The following is a 21,892-nucleotide window of genomic DNA, read 5'->3' as shown; positions in this document are numbered from 1 at the left end:
AGAGATGTTTTTTAAAAATTACACCCCCAAGTGTCAAACTCTATGGTGTTCGCATGTATCTCATTTTCATGCCCATTGTTTCATGTCATCTTACAAATTTGTCATGAGCATTATTCTCCATTTAAAATTGGGAAAATGGAGGCATAGAGAGGTGAAATGACTTTTCCAATATTGCGTTGCTTAAGAGTGGCTAAAACAGGATTTAAGGTCCATCTTTTTCTCTGTCCCAAGCTTTCTTCCATGAAATATTGAGAAACGGGTTCATTTGATGAGAGAGGTTTTTATTAACCTACCTGAGGTATAGCCACTCTGAGCAAGCCCTTAGCTCTCAGAAAAAGGATGAGGGGAGAACCCCGTTTTCAGAGTGGTTTACACTGTTCTCATCTTTATCTTTGTCCTCTACCATGATGGGGAGCTCAAGCAGCTTACTTCTCTTTCACTTTGGAGACCCGATAAAAGATGCAAAGCCAAGACCAGCAGCTCTGCTCCCTGGAATCACATGCCCCACAAGGGTGGGAAGAGACCCCTGGGCTCCCCATTCATAGTCTGAGTCCCATTTATTTCTTACCCAGGGCTCTCTACAAAGATCCAGCTGAAGGGATGCTGGTGTGGCTTTCCATTCCTTGCCCTTTACAACAGAATGTAATTGGTTCTAGTTCAGCTACCCTACAAGTGAAAATCTTCTACAAAATTGCATTAGTAAGAAAAAGCACGCCAATCTAGCAGAGGGCAAGGGCAGCAGAAATCCTGTGTAGGTGCGGGACAAATGGATTTATATGATTTCCTGAAAAATAAAAACATACATGAAGCAGCAAACAAATAAATACCAGGCTGCCTCCGTGGATACGCAGTGCTCCACTAGGTGGCAGCACACTCTGCACCTGGCTTCCTGCCTGCTCCATTGGAGAGTGGAGAATACCCACCTGCTCCATAGGCAGGGGAAAAGGGCAGGACAGAAAGCGGAGTGGAGCCAATATTTCTTGAGGGTCTCCGCTATGCCAGGTCCTAATATAGACATTTGGAAATACATTAGTTAAATTCCCACAACAACATATTGGGGTAGATGTCTCTGTTTTAAAGTTATTCACAATAATATGAATTTTGAGGATTTACTCTATGCCAACCACTGTACTATGTATTTATTACTTCGTTTGACTCCATTAACACCCATAAAAGTGATTATTATTTTTATCCCTCTCTTACAAATAAGGAAACTGAAGTTTAAAGAGGGTGACTCTAAACTACACAAATATTAAGCCAGGACATTGAAATCTGAATTCTGGAAGTATGACATCAGCATCTGTAAACAACTGGGAATGATATTCCCTGAGCATATGAAAGATGAAGTATCTTCAAATATAAAAAGTGCAGGTAGTAACTAAGTGCCAGTGTTCCTAATAATATTTTTTCTGAGTATAAAATGAATATATGTATTTATGGAGAAATTTTACATATAAGATACTAAGCAAAAGATTATCATTATCATCTATACTGACACAACCTAAAGATAACTACTATTATTTTTTCCCATCCACTTCTGCCTGTGTGCATGCCCATGTGTTTATAATTGTTTCTGATATGATTTGGCTCTGTGTGCCCACACAAATCTCATGGAATTGTAATCCCCACATGTTGAAGGTGGGGCTGGTGGGAGGTGATTGGGTCAAGGGGGTGGATTTTTCCCTGGCTGTTCTTGTGATAGTGAATGAGTCCTCATGAGAGCCGATGGTCTAAAAGTGCGTAGCACTTCCCCCTTCTCTCTCTCTCTCTCTCCCCTCCCACCAGGAGAAGAAGGTGCTTGCTTCCCCTTCACATTCAGCCATGATTGTGGGTTCCCTGAGGTCCCCAGTCATGCTTCCTGTTAAGTCTGTGAAACTGTGAGTCAATTAAACCTCTTTTCTTCAGAAGTTACTTAGTCTCAGATAGTTCCTTATAGCAGTGTGAAAACAGACTAATACAGTTCGAATCATACTGAATATAATTGAAATGATAATTAATTATACATATATTTGGGAACGTGGATTACCAATTTTTTAATAGCCTAACTTTTGTTGTGATAAACAGCCTTGGCTATGAATCTTAGCACACATCTCTACTTTTTTCTGGAGATAGGTTTTTTATAAAAAGAATTGCTGGACCAAAGAGTCTGACCTCATTGAAGTCAATACCTACTTCCAAATTATTTTTTAGAAATATTTTATCTGTTTCTTTATTCACTCAAGCCCTGTATAAGATTCTCCGCTTCATTTGCTCCTGCTGGTGCCTGGATCTTGGACTTCCTAGCCTCCAGAAATGTACAAAATTGATTACTCTTGCTTACATGCCACTCAATCTAGGGTATTTTGTTTTAGCAGCCTGAAGGAATAGGACACCTGCAATTAGACTTGAGACTTCTCCACTCTAACAAGATAATCCTCATTATTACCAGCTTGTGTGTATAATTTGTCACCATGAAACTTTGTCACAGGATTTCACTCAGAGCAAAATCATTTTCATTCTTCAGTCTGTATGACATTGTGCTTCCCCGTTTTTGTCCTGTTTCTGACTAGCATTTTCCTCTGTCACTAGAACCTATTGCTCCGTGGAAAATCTTCAAATTTTTACCAGAGTCCACTTTTCCTAGTCCTAGCTGAATAAGTAGCTTGGCTGTCTTAATATAAACACAAACTTAAACTTTCAAAATTTCTCAAATAATCTTAGAGTTTGTGCAAATGGAAAAGGCAGGATACAGATACACTATTCGAGGCAGAGTAATGAATGAGGTAGGGATGTGAATCCCACTCCCAAGAATGACTAAAGTAGTGTTTCTCCCAGAATTTCAGGGCGTTTGACAGGTGTTGCTCAAAATGAAAGAAGGAACACAGAGAGAGTACTCAATTGTCATTCTAGTTTGAGAAATATGACATGCTCTGCCCCCAGTTTACCATGTGAATTTGCAGAGTATAAAGCTTGGAAAAGTCCTACAATATGAAGACCTATTTAATCCAGTCTTTCTCGTATTTATTTAACTATTGGATGTTTAGTGGCAGAAGGCCTAGTGAGATATAAGTGTGGGGAATTCTGAACTAAGAAGGCGAGTTTCCCAGTAGTGACATTAGTAAGTTAGAGAAAAACAGGTCATAGCAGATATTAGCTGTGCTTAGCTGCCTGGAGATGCTGGAGGGGGCATTTTAGGTGTTTTGTTCAGCTTTGGAGACTGAATAATGATGTTTGATTAGTTCATCAAGTTGGACTAAGTGATTTCTCTTGAATAGCTTATTATTTAATGCATTTACCCAATGGAAGAAACCAAGCTAGCCCTTTGTACCTAAAATAGAATAACATTTTTTAAACTTCAAAAAAATTGGAGGGGGCAGGGAGATACTGCTCAAATTATCTGAAGTTTCAATTTGGAGGAATAAGTTGAAGAGATCTGTTTTACAACATAGTGACTGTAGTTAACAACAGTGTATTGTATTCCCGAAAATTGCTCGAAGAGATTTTAATTGTTCTCACCAAAAAAAAAGATAAGTATGTGATATAGTGCATATGCTAATTAGCTCAGTTTGGCCATTCCACAATTTATACATATTTCAGATCAATATATTGTACATAATAAATATGCATAATTATTATTTGTCAATGAATTACTTAAAAGATGTTTTACAAGGGAGAAATCAGTGAGCGTTTTCTCTTGTAAATAGATAATATTTAGTGTGATGTGAGCAAGGATCCAAAGCCAAGTGATGAACTGAGAGGACTTTGGAGTTGATTGAACTTCTCCCCTAGGACAGATGTGGCGCTTAATTCTCATAATGGTCTTGTAAGTGGAGAGAAAAACAATTCAAAAAGGAAAAGGAAAGACCAAAATTTTGCAATTGATTAACAGAGAAGGTAAAGAAAGAAATCAAATGATGCTCATGTTTATTAATTCATTTTTTTATCCAGACAACAAATACTTGCAATGCTAGTAACTAAGTGTCAGTTAAACCTTCCATAAGCCAGGTGTAGTGGCTCATGCCTGTAATCCCAGCACTTAGAGAGGATGAGGCCAGAGGATCACATGAGCCCAGGAGTTTGAGACCAGCCTGGCCAACATAGTGAGACCATGTATCTGCAAACATTAATATGAAAAAAATCTAAAAAAAAAAAAAAATCCACAGCCCTTGTTTTGAAATAACTCTGAATCTGGGAATACAAGAGAATGTGTAGAAGGACTTCTTTTTTTCTCTTCCCTACTGCCTCACAGAGATAGAACAATATTAAATACAAAGCAAATATAAATGCACAGAATAATTTTTATATCAGATGTGTATATACAAATAAAATATTCATTTTCTATCAGCCAAGTTCTATTATGTCTGTGCATGTGTATTAATTGAATAAATATAGAGTGAAATATTTAAATGTTATAAGGAAACAAGATAAATCCTGTGATCCAGAGTAAAATAACGAATATGATCACACGTCCCAGAACTCATGCCCCGATGTTGATGCAACATTCAAAATTCGGCTTCCAAATCACTCAGACTATTATTTATTTCATTGCACTGTTCCCTTTTTTATTTCTATAATAATGATAACAATCAACTCATCAACGCCTGGTGAGCAGAGCATTTTAGCAGCAGAGAAAATCTATCGTGAAAGATAACCAGTTTCTCTAAGCCGAAATGATACTAAAAAAATAAAAAATAAAAAATAGACAACACAGTATCCGAAGGGAGAAAACTCACTCTCTTTGCTGCAATTTTAGAAAATGGAATATAACAACCTCTTTTGGTGTGGTGCCTGTGCATGTTTCAATATTTTTATAGAAAATGGTAATATAATTTCTAGTCTCAAAAGTGAGCTGACATGACCAGCAATCTTCTAGTGGCCTCTGAAGAGAAGGTAAGGCAGATATAAATTGGCAGCTTTGAAGTTACGTGTATACTCACCAGCATTATTCATTGAAATAAAAGCTAGAATGTTATCTTGGAATTGAAATGAGTCAGAAATGGACAAAACACTTGTTCTCACAAGATAGTGCTCTTCCTGGATAAATAACAAATCAAATTGTCAAGTGTGTACTCAGCTGCCTAGTTGAGGGAAGCTCCATGCTAAAAAGGCTGGGAAAATAGTGACATAAAAACAAAAGTGCTGAAGTCACATTGATACGGGCGTGACACCTCTCCCCACCACTGACTAGCTGTGTAACTTGAACAAGTTGTTTGATATCTCTGAACTATGATTTCCACTTCAGAAAAATGAGGAAAATAATTATAAAACATATTTTATAATTTATATAATTTTTTAAAGTGTAAATAAGTGTGTGCTGCAGAGAAAGGGCTCAATAACTATTCACTATTTCATGTCACAAAACACTCTTATTGGACTAGAAGGTCATATTGCCCTTAAGTATTTTGAGAACAAGGATGCGGCCCCTAGTCTCAGAAGAGTTGCAATGCAGTTGAAAAAAAATCAAAGGAGAAATAGACTAAGCAATTTTTTATGAGGCCTGCTCAAGAAAAGGTAGTGAGCTACTTCTCCGTGAGTCTCATTGTATAGTGCAAAGAGCAGACGTTTCAGGACTGAGTCAGTCATCCTTGATATACCTTGATCCAGGTGTTAGAGGGTTAGGATGAAACTAGCCATGGAACCTCAGGAGGGAGCCCTCCAGGTGGGCAAAGGGTTTCAGCAAATATGAAGGCATAAAAACATTTCAGACTATTAAATGACAGAAAGCTCATTCCTCAGAATTAATATTTGACTATTCAGCATTTTGTCTTCTACAACTGAAACAACCTTTTCCATTTTAGGCTATATCTTGTAGCAGATAGCTACAGGAATGTTCACGACAGCTCTCAGAAAGGAGAGCTCAGTAATGAAAAAGAAAACGAAGAGAAATACCTTTACTAAAAACAAGATATAGGATCTAGCCAAACAAATAACAAAAGAAAAAGAACAAATGACTAACACATATTTTTAAAATATTAAGCTTTGTTAGGAAAGAAATAAGAACTAAAAAATAAAAAAAATGGTTATTTAAATTTCTAAATATTGCAGAAGAAGGAGAAGGAGGAGAAAGAGGGGGAGGGGGAAGGAATACAAGTGTTGGTGCAAGTATAGGACAGTAGTCATTCACACGCATTCCTGGTTGGCATGGATTGGCATAATCTTCCTAGAAGTCAATTTGATGTTATTTAAGCATAATTTAAAATTTTTTCATGTAATTTAGCCCAATAATTCTTAAGAAATTTATCTTAAGCATATAGCTGCAAGAATGTTCATGAAGCTCTCAGAGAATAGTGGATGATTAGAATAAATCTAAATATCTTACTAAAAATGACTGATTAAATGATATATCTATTTCTGGAGTCCTGTGAAGTCATAAACATTATGTAATAGTTGTCTAAGTAATGCTACATTATGAAGTGGAAAATGGCATTCCAATATAAGCCCTTTAAAATATGGTTATAAATATATACAAATAGAAAGAACAAATGTTTTTTTGAGAGTAGTAATTATTTGGTAATACTGTTTGTATTACCAAGTAATACAAATGTTTTAGTTTGTTCATTTGTACCTTCTAAATTTTCTGTAATTTTCACTTAATTAATGAGACATTAAAAATGAAAAACACCAAAGCAAATGAGAAAATATTATTAAATGCAATAAGAACTAATTTTTCAGGATCTACACACAGGATAAAAATCTGGAGGAAAATGCAGTGGTATCTATGGTCAGGTGTAGAAGGAGAATAAATTCTAAAAAGTAAGTGGACCACCGATGGCTAAATTCAGCTTTGTCATAACTTATTCAACAATAATTACTGCGTATCTTGAGAACTGTGTGGATTTGGACTACGGTAGTATAATGAGTTGTGCTATTAGTGGATATTGTACAAGGTCATCATAAGGACAGAATTTGCCTAGGAGAAATTTGACTTTTCATTTGTAAATCATCCTGAGAATAGATATCAATACTGGACATAAAATAGTGATTGAGACTAACCTTGCATATAAATATTAAATATTTTCAGAGCTATTCCAGGCAGATAGCTAATTTTGTGATATGGGAAAGACTTTGTCTATAGTTCCTAAGAATAACTGCATCTTGCAGCAATTGTAAATAACTTTCCCTATTGAATTTTTCTTCTGTTATTATTAAACCTGTAGTGATCTTCAACTATGAGTTGCCTTAGCTGTGCAATGGGGCATTATGCCAAATACAAGATCAGGGTTACAAAGGTCACCTGAGTCAGGGAGAACAGTGTCCATTAGATGGAAAGAAAGACACCTAATGAATTGCCAGATTCCCAGGAAGGGTGCTAGGCAACAACAAGGATCTGCAGATCATGAAAGCGTCTCCAGGGTTTTTAAACAAATTCTGTGCATTTGAATTTAATTCTCCTAAAATAGAAAGGGTGAGTTGAAAATCAAAGCAATCTGGATATTCAAAGTCTTTGTAAAGTTAATTATACCTGGAGAACTCAGACTGAGCCCTAGGTCACATGGAACAAGCATGTTCCCAAAAATACATCAGTTGACTCCAACTCAAGAGATATCATTAGTTCCTGATGCATACTAATTATAGTATGCATTAAGATACTTAAAATCACATTGTGGTTTCTTCTGGCTTCACCAAGATATAAATACAAATGAAATTGAATTATTAGTAATAATGGAACTCCTGGAAGACTACTCCTTAACTACACAATGGATAACCTCCAGCATTTTTTTTTAAAGTCTGCCCCAATCACCTCTAAAGGCCATCAGAAGAGTTATTTACAATTCATTAACCTTTATGCCATGTTTTTACACTCTTAATCAATTGATCATAGCGCTTTGATTCTGACACTGCTGCTGCTATCTATCCTTCATGGCACTAGGGCCATTAATTTATTCAACAAATATTTGTTAGACATCTCCTACATAATATTCTCTGTTCAAGTGACTGTATAAAACAATGTAAAAAAAAATCAGAAATGTTCTTATTCTCATGGGGCTCACATGGCAGGAGACAGGAAATAAACAGGCAAATAGATATACAATATGCTAGGTTGTCATAAATGCAGTGGTGAAAACTAAAGCAGAGTAAGAAAATGCAGAGTGATGGAGGTGAGGACAAGCTTTTTAAACAGGGAGTCAGGAAAGACCCATTTATGCAGAGATGTGTTTGAGATGAAGGAGTAAGACAGCTGGTTACCTGTGCAAAGATCATTCATAATAGTGATATCAGTGAGGGCACATGGAGATTCATGGGCCCTTTCTATGGCTAGTGATAATGTTGAGACTGGGATGAGGCCACGCCAAGGAGATAATTACTAGCACACCCAAAGCTGTATTATCAAATATAAAATTGTCAAATCATCACTAAATGGCAGCAACTCATATTTCATGCCAGAGAGGGAACAATGCCCATTTTTATATTCTATATTGAAATTTATCACTAGAGGCACTGAAGAAGCATTACTTGAATTCAGACCCTCAAAGTTTCAAGGGAAACAACTCCTCCCTTCAAATTCTCCAGGCAGAACCTCTGTCTTGAGAACTAAGGCATGAATCCAGGGATCAGGCTAAAAGTTAGAGGCAATGCTATCTTGTCCATCCCATCCTTCCCTTCAAACTCTACAGCACATACCTACAACCCTAATCCCCTGCCATGCTATGCAAAATCACTCATACAATTCATGTTTTGTTAATACTTTATCTCTAGCATGTAGCATAGTGTCGGAGTTCACAAATGCCCCAAACCAAATTTGAATAAACAAATTAATCTAAACCCATCAATACCATAGCCATGTCCAGATATATCTGAATGCCTGCATGGGCATAGATGAGGCTTGGATTCTGATTTTCCCAAAATCTATGGAAAAATTAATCTGTAGATGAGACAAAGGGAACAGGTTGTTCCCTGAAATGATACCATTTTAATAAAGCATTTCTCAAGTTCTGATGGGAAGAGATTGGCTTAGAAACCAAATAGATACAGATTTAAAGTGTTTTTCTGTATGTTTGCCCTTAGACATTCACTCATTCATTCTTCACTTACTGGGCACTTAATGAGGACATACTGCCTTTTGAGCCCCATGCAGGCATGAAGTATGCAGAGATGAATCAGGCTTCTAAAAATTCTCTTGTTAAACTCATTTACTAGTGAGTAAGACAGATAAAAACAAGTATGTAGTTATTCTAGTTATTTAGTCTCCCTAATCCTCAGTTTCATTAAATCTAAAAATGAAGCACAATACCTGCTTATCTAGATAATTACAAGGATTAAATCATTAAAATACATCAAACACCTAGCAGAATGTTGGACTCATAATAGGTACTCAATAAGTGTTAAAAACCAGCACAAGACGGAGAAGAAAGAGCATTAGGTAATTCAGTGGATCTCAAACTCCAGGGCACATCAGTATCCTTCAGAGGGCTTGCTAAACAGACTGCTGCCCACCGCCGCCCCCAACACCAGAGATTCAGATTCAGTAGGTATGGGGTGGTGCCCAAGTATTTGAATTTCTAGCGGTTCTCAGCTGATGCTGATGCAGTTTGTCCAAGAACCTCATTTGAGAATCACTGGCTTACAGAATCAGATGTACTTGCAATGTCATTCCAAAGCTCTCCTTTACGCTATCTGTGGTCATGGATGAGTAACTTAAATTCTCTTAGTCTCAGATTACACATCTCACAATTGAGGATACTAATACTTGTTTCACAGTACTGCTTTGAGAGGACTCACTAATACAGTTTGGCATACAGTACAGGAACAATAAATGTAAATTAGCTCCCATTTAGTCTGTTTTCATTTATCTGAGCTCTGAAATTACTATTGAAACTACTCAGAACTTTCTAATTTTCATGAAAGTAATTTTATAAGATTATCTTTTCTGCTGGACAGAAAACTCCTCAGGAGAAAGGATATAATATTCTATATTCTTCACCTAATATAGTGCCTAGAATATTATGACAGATATTTCCACAAAATATGTGTATTATCTTTATTATAACTGGGTCTTTCCAAAGACACTGTATGCCTTCATTATCTTACCCTTTTGCTTGTTTTCCAAAAGAAGGAAGTTCCAATAAGTGGGAAGTTGAAGAAATTTCGCTGTCTTTCAAGCATAACTCATTGTCTATTGATTAATTAGACAAGCTCTGTTTCTAGCATTGAAGCAGTTATTTGAAAACAATTACATAAACTTTCTCAGATGTGATATTGACCTTTCTTCTTGTTCTCTGACCTGTGCCCATGGAGATACTGTTTGCAGTTATTTCTCCATAACCTTGGCGTCATTCTGCTCACTACCTTTTAGAAGCCAATTTTGTGTTATCTTATACTATTGTGGTACTCAGAGTTATCCTGATAGATGTGCGACCAGTGCAGTCAAACAGGGCCCTGAGCTTAGAAGGACTCTGTGCTTGGTTTAATGCTCTGTGGTTATCATCTTTAAAGTCTTCATTTTTGGACAAGGGACCTGAATTTTCATTTTGCACTAAGCCCTGCAAATTATGTAGCTAGTCCTGCTGGCACTAAAGCTGGGAATCCAGGAAAATGCAGTTGCTACATCAACAATAAAAAAATTCTACTTCTTTCATCTTTCACCAACTCATTTATGGGCTTCTCAAAAACTAAATAACCTTGAGAAGATTGCTTCAATTCAGTGAGTCTGAACAACCTCATCTATAAAACCTCATCTTAACTGGGTGCTTTTTTTTATGGACTTCTAAAACACTATAAATTTGTTAATTTCTAAACACAGATAACTTTACAACTTAAAAGGAACTGCTACTTTAAGGACACACGTTGTCTAAATCCATCTAAATCCATTGAATGTCTTTTAAGATGAAAAGCAGATGGTGAATGTATCCTAAGATACCATTACTTCTGAATTTATATGACTGTATACCTTGCATTTCCCTGTAATTTCCTAGGGACAGTCAATCCAAGAAAGCTTCCTATACCTTAGTCTGAAAAATGACACATCAACAACATGCTGAGCCTCCCTATTACCGGGAATACAGGGCCCATTAAACTGTGAGGATGCATATGCACACCTAATTATGTTTATGCCTCCTTATAAATCAGCAAAGTGAAAGCATATGCATGCTGAAAATTACCCATAATTAACTTTCCTAATTGCACCCAAATAAAGAGGGATATAATTCACTTCAGAATGTTTTCATCCTTTGGGCAAAGCCTACACTCGTCTTGTTTAGGTTTTGAAAAATTGTCTTCTTGTTCATAAATTGAAATTAATTCTTTGTATACCAAACCACAGCATAGTTCTTCCCTGGGTGTTGAGCCAGAGAAAATGAAAAGATTCAAATATGAATGTCAGAGGACTAGAGGAGGGATCTAGGCAGCAGAAAAGCATACAGAGGAAATTCTAGGTGAATGAAAACAATTCCTTCATTCTGATGAAGAGGGCAATGCAGACGGTGACAGGCCAACCGCAGATACAATAGGAGGCAACAACCAGCGACAGATCCTCAGGGAAAAGAAGCATTAAATTTAGATGTCGGACAGAAGACTCAATTTCATGACAGTAATTGAGATCAACTGGAGCAGCGTCTGCTCTCCTTACCCACCATTTCCCTTGTAGTTTCTCTGAACAATTACTGTTCTATTACTGGCAGGATTAAGATAAGACAGACAGGAGTTGTGCTTGCCTAATTGGGCTTCCAGATATGTTTTATTGCTATCCTTAGGGACAGGAGGCAGAAACAAAAGGTGTGGATGGGGAGGATAAAAAAACAGGCCTTTTGATGTTCACAAAAATGAGAAATCATTCTGGCGCTAACTCGGAAGTGCAGAGTTCTGAATAAGAAGTGTGAGTATCTGCCTTCTGATCACTCTCGCTGGGTGCTTTGCATCCATCGTGTCATTTAGTCCTCATATCAGCACCGCTGTTGTCTTCATTGACTGTACAGATGGAAAGAAATAAAATAAGACAACCCAATAATAAGTTGATGGAGTGAAGTTTCAAACCTCAGATTGTTTCTTACCCCTAAGCCCTTGTTTTAGGCTACACTGCCACGCAATTCAAGGAAACCCAAATTCCCAGATCGAATCATTTGCACTTTGGCAAAGATGCAGATGGACTTTCTTTTTCTCTTTACTATATTAACAATGTTAAAATATAAAACAAATGGTGACCTTTTAAAATAAAAAGGGTATCATATGAATTTACTGGCTTCTGTTGATCTATGCTAGGACAATGTTTTTATTTAAGCCTATCTATTACCTACCTTCAAAGATTATTTATTTTATATACAAATACCTAGACTAAGCTGCTGCCCATGAGTAAATATAAGGATCTGCTCATTGTCTCGCCACCATTAAAGCTTGCACAAAGAGAAAACACAGGGCAACCTCACACCAAAGTCAGTCAGTCCCCGAGCACATCTCTTCTGGATTCCTGCTTGTTTCCTACACTGGAACACTGGAAATGACTATGTGCTAGGAAACCTAAGGGTCATGTTTATCTTCATACCTTCATACCACTGATTTTCATATTTTTATTACAGAATTCTGTGACCCACTCCCATCACTTAAGTTAAAAACCTGTTATTTTTTATTACGTCTATACCATTAGTTCCTGAATTCAATCAGGAACTCATGGTATATTTGTATCTACTTTATATTTTTTAAATTCTTCCTTTATCCATCTATTCATGACTTGTATAAGCAGCCTCCTCTGGCTTTCCTTGATTCCAGTTTCCTTGCTGTTTTTCTGTTCTCCATATGTATTAGAAGGGAGATTTTTCCAGAGCACAAATATGATCATGCCTGTCCATGGCCTAAAACTGTTTTAATCACCCACAGAATAAAATCCCCATTTGTCAGCATTGCGTATAGGACATGCATGATGTGGCACAGTCTGCCCCTCCGTCCTCATCTGCAGTGCTCTCCTACCCACAATATAAAAATCAACCCTTGATAAACCACAGAAACACATGCGGTTCTCCAAACAATCTTGCTTTCCATCTCCATGCACCTTGTCCACGTGAGCAACACATCCTGTATAGAGTGGCTCAAAAACCTCAGCTTCTAAGGATCCTCAATGTCTCTGGACCAGTCTGAGTTTTTTCCTCTGTGCTCCCACACTCCCAAAGTGTCTTATTCATTCATCCCACTTTCCATTTCTGTGGTCATGATTATCGTTTGGGGTTCTAGCTCTTCACATAGTCTCTACTTCCTCTTCTCACTGCCTACGGGAGGAGTCAGATTTGATGCCTGTCTTGCTCTCTGGGTTTGGTCAGTGACTGATGCTTGACAGCTTGTGTAAACTGGATTCTCTCAGCTGACTTCCATGAATTATTGTTGCCGTTAGCATAGACAATCTTAGGTCTCATGAATTCCTCAGAGAACCTCATATTACTCTTCAATGAATCCACCTGTGTCTAGCAGTGGATGAGACACATAATTATTTTAATGATGATTAATAATAATGATGTTAATTATCTACTCTTTATAGAATGCTACTATATGGCACCATGTCATTTAATCCCATCACAACACTGTGTCAGAAGCGACATCATTGTCACCTTGTGGATGAGGAAAATGAAGTACAGAATAATTTTAAACATTGCTCACCATCATGAAACCTAGACAGAGCAAAGCCTGCAAATGAACCACACTCTGTCTGATTCAAAGTTTTACCTGGGTAGTCATTTAACTTTGCAGACCAGAAGTGGTCCACTTATTTAATTGTACTAAACTGCATTTGCCTTGGTTCTGTCTTTTAACAGCTTTATTCACATAAAATACAATTCACTCATTTAAAGGATACAGCTCAATAATATTTAGTACATTTTCAGCTATGTGCAACCATCTCCACAGCCCATTTTAGATATTTTCATTATCTCACAAAGAAATCCTGTACCTTTTAGCTATTACTTCCCAGCCCTCTAGCCAACACCCTCAGCCCTAAGCAACCACAATTTACCCTCTCTCACTATATATAGATTTTCGTGTTCTTGAATATGTGTCCTTTTGTGTCCAGCTTCTTTCAAATAGAATAATGTTTCAAGGTTCATTCCCTGTTAACATGTATCAGTACTTCATTCCTTTGTGTTTGCCTTGCTTCTTTCGGCTCATTTTCTAGTCTGTTATCTGAAAACAGTAACTGCCTTATACCAGAGCAAGAAGGGCTTCTTTCCTGGACTTTGTCCTTGAAAGACACTTCTTTGTCCCTTCTCTGCCAGTGCCCTTTCCTATGGGGTAAGTCTGGTATGCTGACTTCTTTTTATACTTGTATATCTAACCTTGCAAAATGTTAGGAGTGGGCCTTTTTAAAGCACATGTTAACAGATCAATGAATCATTCCACATCACATCATTCATCATAGCACTTTTACAGTATTTTCCTCTCTTAATGTCACAGGTGGTTGAGACTGATGGGTTAAGTCTTTCATCTTCTTTGGAATGTTATTTGTGTCTACCATATGCAACTCCAATCTGTACACTATGATCCTACAGATGTCTCACTAGGTGTAATTAGTGAACAAACCAACTCAGTGGGGTCCTATGCCTCTCCCTGTCACACTCAATGTCCATATTAGATTCCTAAATCACATTGAGCCTCACTGCTTAAGTCTGAGAGAACATTTACCCTTCACATAGCCATTCTTTTGGGTGTAACTCCTGCTGGCCTTCAGGAATAGCACCACGATGCAATTCAAGGAAATTAGTCTCCCAAATAATTAGCATACTTAAGCCCCAAAGAGACAAGTTATTTTTTTTCCTGTTTAATTTAGGACACAGCTAACAATAATTTTCTAAAACAGTTCCATGAGAGAAAGTAGAAATTGTTGTTCATATTATATGTCATAATATTGCCAGTGGGCATTGTTGAAAGCAGAGAACAAAGAATTATTTCTCAGCTGATGAAATGACAACCAATTATTATTATATCTTTTGGAAGTAGTATGGTATGCTCTCCAAAAATACCAGAAGTCATTCATTGTTCTTAACTGCTATTGTGTGTTTTTAATATGCTGGCTAAGAGGTTACCAGAGGTTGCAGTCAAGCTCAGAAGTGGCTCATGATCATTGTAGGGAAGGAACTGCCTAAAATAAATGTGCAAGCCCACACTTCGTTGACGAAGCAGCAGTAGGTATTCATGAAGAGCCCCCACGTGCCCAGCTCTATGCCACATACCCCACTCTCTTTGATAGGTGAGCACCTTCTCCAGGCATTGCTTAAAAGTCTCCTGTTGGCCGGGTGCAGTGGCTCATGACTGTAATCCCAGCACTTTGGGAGGCTGAGGCAGACAGAACGCAAGGTCAGGAGATAGAGATCATCCTGGCTAAAACAGTGAAACCCCGTTGCTACTAAAAATACAAAAAATCAGCCAGGCGTCATGGCTCACACCTGTAGTCCCAGCTACTTGGGAGGCTGAGGCAGGAGAATTACTTGAACCAGGGATGCAGAGGTTGCAGTGAGCAGAGATTGTGCCTCTGCACTCCAGCCTGGGAGACAGTGAGACTCCAACTCAAAAAAAAAAAAAAAAAAAAGTCTCTTGTAACTGAAAAACTATGATCAGTTGAATTTCATTCTCTTTAGAGATGCTTCATTATCATCATCATCATCATCATCATTGTTTTTCTTGCATGTTGTTAATATGCAATGGGAGGTCTCTCATTCAGAAAATTTAAGCAACTTGCCCAAGGTTACCATAACTCATGACTTCAAATGCTCAGTCCTGGGCTATATACCACACTGCTTTCTGTTATGAATTCCAGTTATATTATACCTTGTATATTACTTTAAATATATGTCCTAATCTACCACTCTGTCTTCTTTTCAAGCTATTCAGTTACTTACTAATGCACACACAAAAAATGTTTGCTTGCACAAAGAAAATCATTATTCAAATAAATCCTAAAGTGCATTATTTAGAGAAGCAAGATTTATTTGTAGTCTGTCAAATTCATACTTTATTTTATCTTTATCATGAACATAAACAATTGTATAGCAGTTTTAAATTTATTAAATGAGGCTTACCTCTCATGTATAATATAGATTTGTGTGTTTCCATTTCTTTGTCTTGAATAGGGCTTTGTGGTCTTTCATTACAGTTAACAAACAGTCAAAATAAGGTTGTACAACCATAGCACTTGAATTCTTTGAACCAGAGAGGCCTTTTAAATTCTTGTAAAAGCTACAAATTCTCTCCTCCTGCAAAATATTGAATCTGTGTATGTGCAGATACACACACTTGCAACATTTTGCATATGACTTTTTAGGGTCAATGTAACCAAAGAAGCCTGTAAGAGAGCTCCCTTGGTGTGCAGGACCCCTGATTAAGAACTTTGCCCTCGCATGTGCCTGCCAACCTCTCCTCAATCTTTTAATAAGGAGATTACAAGGAAGGAGATGGTGGAAATGAAAAGTTGATGTCCCAAAGAGCAATAATTTGATCTATGGAAACTAATAGGAGAGATAAGGAGGAGTAGGGGTATGGATAAATGAGAATTTGGAGATGAAATTGGCAGAAATTAACAAAGTAATTTTAAAGATCTCTTGAATTTGACATTCAAATTATCTTTTGTAAGCTCCTCCTAGCTCTAACCCTTAAATCTCCAGTAAAAGCCTCCTGTGTATGACTGACTGCCTCCTGGGAGATAAATCTATGGGGAAAGAGCTCTAGTAGTAGATGCCATCTTCAACATTTAAGTCAATGACAAGGCAGCGACAGAGAAACAGATGCAAGATGCAGAAGCCAGAAATCCCAGCCAGACAGATAAGAAGAAAAATAGTTTTTCAGAACCTAAAGACATCTTGGCATGCTAGATTTCCCATAGGATGTAGAACTGACTTTAGAGCCAATTTTATCCTTACTTTGAGTAAGTAACTTCAACTCATATCTTATTTACTCTGATTTATGACTAGCTCTCAAGAATTTGCAAAAGATAAGCACAATAATTATCATCTTTTATTTACTTGGAGAGCCTACAAAGCGGGCTTTCCCCCCTCACCTTTACAAATGAGGAAACCGAGGCTCACAGTATAAAATAACCAAGATCACAGACTTGGCTCAGAGAGCATCAGGAGTTCTAACCTCTCTCCCTAACTAACACTGTGCCCTTTTCCCCTGGGACACACTGCCTATTTGGAAGCAAATGCTAAATGATGGCTTGCTAGTGCATGGTCTTGTTTGCCACTTCTTCTCTATTGTGCTTGTGTATACTGTATATATTCTTTCCTGCTGAGACCAGTTACAGCCTCAGTACACTACTAATCACATTACTCCAGGTGGTCACTATCATCAGTTAAGAATTGGCAGTTGAGGTGAAACCTACTAAGCATCACTGTCTGAAATAACTTGGGTCAGTCTTCTCCCGGAAGTTCATTGAGATGGGTGAATAAATCAAAAGTAAGAAGGTTTTAAAGAAATAATTTGGCCATCAGAGTTTTTCAGTTCCACTTTTGCCTTTCACACCTGTGTCCCACTTTTGAACTTCCCATAGGACATTCCCATGTGAATATACTTGTGACTTGAATAGTCCCCAGGTAAGATGGAGAAGCATATTTATAGAAGTCCAAGTTATATTGATCACTCACTGTTGTTATTTGTCTTATATTTCAAATTACAAAATAGTTTTGAGTTTCAAATAAAGATCCAAAAATTTTCCCTTGTGAGAGTTACATTTTCTGATTTTCATGTTAATTAGAAGAATGTTTGTTGTGGGTTAGTACCAGGTTCACATTAGAGGGAGTAGCCTGCCTCCTTTGACCATCGAAGCTGAAGAAAGTCCTTATCAACAGGTGTAGTCACTGATAATCCTAGCACTTTGAGACACCAAGGCTGGCAGATCACTTGAGGTCAGGAGTTCAAAACTAGGCTGGCCAACATGATGAAACTCCATCTCTACTAAAGATAGAAAAAAAAAATTAGTTGGGCATGGTGGCGGGCACCTGTAATCCCAGCTACCTGGGTGGCTGAGGCAGGAGAATTGCTTGAACCTGGGAGGCAGAGGTTGCAGTGAGCCGAGATCCTGTCACTGCACTCTAGCCTGGGCAACAGAGTCAAGACTTCATCTTAAAAGAAATAAAGAAAGTCCTTTTCAGAGAAGCCTCCCCTACTTTTCCTTTCTTAAGCTCATTAGCCCTGTCCCCACCCCGTTATCCTCCATTACAGCTCCTAGATCTTTTCTTTCATCACACTTATGAGTGGTAATTAATTAATTACTGTTTAGGAAAAATTACTTCTGCTTTACTATGCCCTCCAATAGGCAGGTATCACATTTGTTTTGGGTAGTACAGTATCTCCTGGAATGCTTCGGAAGGAATAACACATACTGGGTGATGCTGTAATATTTATGCAATAAAAGAAAGTCTATACAATGTGCTCATGAATAATTGAATTGCAGTGCCATGTCTGCTGAAGACTAAGTCCAATTAGCTATATACTTCCCTTACATCTGTACACACAACCTTCTGGAATATTCCTCATTTCTACCATTATTCGCCAATTGTAGCAGCAATGTTTCTCTCTCCCTGAGTTTTTAACCTGGACTGCTACCTGGGACTGACTTCTGCTCTGCATTTTCTAGTCCTCATAGAAACTGATTTTATGTCCCCAAGTGTGCCACACTGTTGGAGATTTTCTGGCTGTCATTCCTTTGCCTAATCCTACTGTGCTCTGCCTAAAATAATGCTTGTTCATTTTTTGCAGAGACAGTGAAAGAAAGGCATTTATTCTCAAACCTAATCAGCACAAATACCTGAGCTTTGTATATAATAGCTTTTCAGGACCCAACCTTATAGAAGGATAGTCTCTAGGGTTAAATATCTGTAATGAGGTGGTATTTTGTAACAAGCTCCTGAAGTGATTATTATGATTAAGGTTTAGGAGCACTAGGGTAGAGAAGATCCCACCAGCTTTGGAATCATATGTGGGTTTGAGTCTTTGTTCACAGATAGGTTAACTCTGTGACTTCAACCAATTAATTAATACAACAATGTTTCCCAATCTGTACAAGGGTAAAGAGGGCAATGGTAGAGAGGTGGTTTTCACCCCACTTCAGATAGGTTAACTCTGTGACTTCAACCAATTAATTAATACAACAATGTTTCCCAATCTGTACAAGGGTAAAGAGGGCAATGGTAGAGAGGTGGTTTTCACCCCACTTCCACCTTCAGTCTGTTCAAAAGCAGACCAACTTTTCATATGACTAACTTTCCATAAGGGCCCAGGCCCAATATTTTTCATGTAGGCACATAGCTTGTCTGGACTTCAATTCATAAGATGAATTCATTTTCTAGAAAAAAAAATTATTCAAATCAGAATAAACCCAGTAATTAGACATAAAAATACCTCATAATATATGATATCTTCATCATTTATAATCAATAGCTGAAAATATATTGTTGATGTACTATTGCTACTCCTTCCAAGAGCCCCTTAAGTTGCTGCCATCAGGATCCCATCACTGGTTCTGCCTCCCTGCTGCAGTTCTCATAACAAGTTGCCTACAATCTTCTTATACCCTCTACTACTTTTAGGCCTGTGGTCATGCTGACCAAACCCCACTGGAATCCCAAGGCCAGTAGCTAATATCCCCAGTACAGGAGCCAAAGGAAACCCCACTCCTGGTGCAGACATAATCATATCAGTCTGTCTTGGAGTTCCAAATTAATCTCTTCTTTGCAGTGATATTACAAATGATGCATAATATTTTAAGGATCACTGTGAATAGTGTCATAATTTATGTTAAAAGTTAAACCAAAATTAGTGGCATTTTAATCTCATTGAGTGTATACTTTGTAGTCCTGCTGATAGGACTGGTGCCATTTCTTTGCATAGGTCATATTCAGTGCTACTTCCTGCTAACCTTGACTTAGTGGTCAGGGTAATATCATTTTCATTGCTATATAGGTAAGCTATGCCTCTCCCCCTTAAGTGGACATGACACAAGTGTGTCTTCACCTGGGAACAAGGACTATGAGCAAGTAGCCATCTCTATCTCCTGGTAAATACATTTCCCTTGCAAAACAAACTAAACAAGTCTTCTTAGATCTCTGGGAGCCACTCACTCACCCTGAGTTAGACTATACTTTTTTTATGTTCAAGCACAAGACACTCTATCCTGCCTTCAAGAACAACTCTGTTTTTTAGTGCTAAATTTCTGAACATAGACATGGGTGGAGTTTTCTTCAGGACAGCCTTAGGGACTGATGAGGGGTGTGTAAAGAAAAATTTAATGTGATCAGGCATAAAGGTTCAGTAGATCTAGAGAGTAACTGAAAGGGAATGAAAATCAAAAAAAATTTTTTTCCACCTCTTCCAGAAAGAAGAATGAAAAAGAAATTAATTTTACTGTATATTTTCTTGCCAAATTTAAATCAAACATGTGTAGTTCTCTCTAGTGTCTCAAGGAAATAGAAGGAATATTGAAGTTACTAAGGATGCAGCTGACACTAACAAAATTGTATCAATATATTCAACATATTTATATTGAATTATTTTCAATATAAATTATTGAATTTATTTTTCAATAATTTTCAATAGTAAAATTATTTTCACTAGATCATCAGTTTTCAAAACATCATTGGGGTAAATACTATTCATAATAGGTATGTTTTATCTCAAGAAAGGGTTTGTTTTTGCTGTTAACATAATTCTAGGGGGCAGTGTCTGAAGTACTTTCCTCTTAGGGAAATGTTTCAAAGACTATTCTAAATCCTGATGTAACGAGCCTTATTGAACCTTGTTTTCACCCATTGTTTTTCCATTTTACTTAAGACCTTACACCCTCAGGAAGAGCCTACACATTACTGATCTCCTGTTAGTATGTTGAACATTCAATTTGGAAAAGATACTAGAACTTCCTTTGCCCCCTCCCTACATTGTTAAATACTTGTTTGGAGTTTGATAACCTCTCTTCAAAGATGCCATAAAGATACCAGCAGAACCAAATTCCTTGGCTCCAATCTCTGTCATGTTGACTCTGAGGAAAGAGACTGAAATTTGGAAGTAAAAATAGCTTGAGAGATTGTAAATAGCAAAGGCAGAGGGAAAGGGAGGCAGTAAATGATAAGAGATGTAGCTAAATATTTATATATACAAAAAATGAAAACATGAAAAACGTTCCTTCTGAAATACATAATTAAGCTCAAGATAGAGTAGGCAGATGGGAGTCAGTAATTACAGGTTCCTAATGTATCCAAAATTCCCTGAGAATGAAAGTGTTGCTACTAATTTTGTAGCTTCACAGTTTATAGCTTGTTGCTGTTTATAACAGGCACTGCTCCATTAACACTTGACATTCCAGCTAAGATAGTTTGCATTTAAAAATAAAGCTAGCAGAGCAAACCCACACAATTTCTGACCTACTTAGACTATTTATGTGAAAATGCCATGTAAAGGAAGATTATGATGCATGTCTTGCAATTATTAGCATCACCATCATTCTCATTATCATTACAGGCATTTCTAGTGTCATAGAAAAGCCCCTGGATCTGGGACTCATTTCACTTCTACAAATACAGTCATGTGCCATTTATCATGGATTTAATGACACTTTGGTCAATGACAGATGGTATATACGACTGTGGTCTCATATTATACTCAACTTTACTGTACCTTTTCTATGTTTAGATTTGTTTTGATAAACAAATACCACTATATTAAAATTACCTACAATATTCAGCACTGTGCAGGTTTGTAGCCTAGAAGCAATAGGCTGTACCATATAATCTAGGCAAGTGGTAGGCTATACCATATGATCTAGGTGTGTATTAAGTTAAACCAGATAGCCTTGTTATGTAATCATTTATACCATATAAACTAGGTGTGTAGTAGGTTATATCAAATAACCTAAGAGTGTAGTAAACTAAAGAGTGTAGTGTACTAAACCTGGGTGTATAGTAGGTTTTGCTATATAATCTAGGTGAATAGTAGGCTAAACCATATAGCCTAGGTG

This window comes from Aotus nancymaae, unplaced genomic scaffold (genome assembly GCF_030222135.1).
Source record: "Aotus nancymaae isolate 86718 unplaced genomic scaffold, 86718_ANA_hifiasm-v0.15.2.pri h1tg000059l, whole genome shotgun sequence".
NCBI classification, from domain to species: Eukaryota; Metazoa; Chordata; class Mammalia; order Primates; family Aotidae; genus Aotus; species Aotus nancymaae.
The sequence above is the reverse complement of the archived record's forward strand: the minus strand, read 5'-3'. Positions refer to the sequence as shown.